The sequence below is a fragment of the Galeopterus variegatus genome, unplaced genomic scaffold (genome assembly GCF_000696425.1).
Source record: "Galeopterus variegatus unplaced genomic scaffold, G_variegatus-3.0.2 Scaffold8475, whole genome shotgun sequence".
Lineage (NCBI taxonomy): Eukaryota > Metazoa > Chordata > Mammalia > Dermoptera > Cynocephalidae > Galeopterus > Galeopterus variegatus.
Genome location: NW_007734586.1, coordinates 12,830 through 13,548, shown reverse-complemented (window position 1 = coordinate 13,548; position 719 = coordinate 12,830). Strand labels below are relative to the sequence as shown.

Here is a 719-nt window from a genome sequence, read left to right as displayed (position 1 = left end):
GAACCTGAAGTTTTGGTCGGTATAAATTCATATCCGTGAACTTTAGTGCTTAATGGTCACCCATGATCTTCACATTGCTACATCCAGTGGTCAATTCTGTCCCGACTTGACCCATCATGAGTATTTTACAATGGTAATCGCTCCATGCCCTTGAGACAGTTTCTTCATTTAGCTTCCAGTTTTCCATGCTATCTTGGTTTCCTCCTACCTTGCCGGCTGTTCTTTCTGGGCCTTTGGCTGATTCTTGTTCTCCCTTACCTCTTAATGTTGACGTCTCCCAGTATTCAGTCTATGATTACCTCTTCTCTCTTACTCTTATTCCATTAAAGAATTTACTTACTCTTATCACGTTAAATACCATTTACTTGCCAGTGAGGCCCAATTGCTTTTTATTCTCCAGCTCAGACCTCCTACCTGATCTCCAAACAGCTGTATCCTACATGACGTCTCCACTTGGGTGTCTAGTAGACATTGGAGACTCAACATGTCAAAAACGAAACTCCTAACATCCCCCCACAACCTGCTTTGTTTGCAGTCTTCTCCATCTCAATGGATAGCAACTTTGACCAAGTTCGCTCAGACCCAAAGCTTGTGAGTCTTCTCTTTGGGAAATCCTTTTGGCTCTTCCTACAAACTATATACAGAATCTGCCCACATTTATCCTCACCTTCACTGCTACCACCTTGGTCTGAGACATCATTACCTCTTACCTGGATTAT

General features: G+C 42.7%; 1 protein-coding gene across 1 annotated transcript in view; it reads left to right on the top strand.

The window, feature by feature from the left end:
- CKAP5 (cytoskeleton associated protein 5) overlaps positions 1-719 on the top strand; it is a 114,725-nt gene that overhangs the window by 108,414 nt on the left and 5,592 nt on the right. The window lies entirely within an intron of this gene.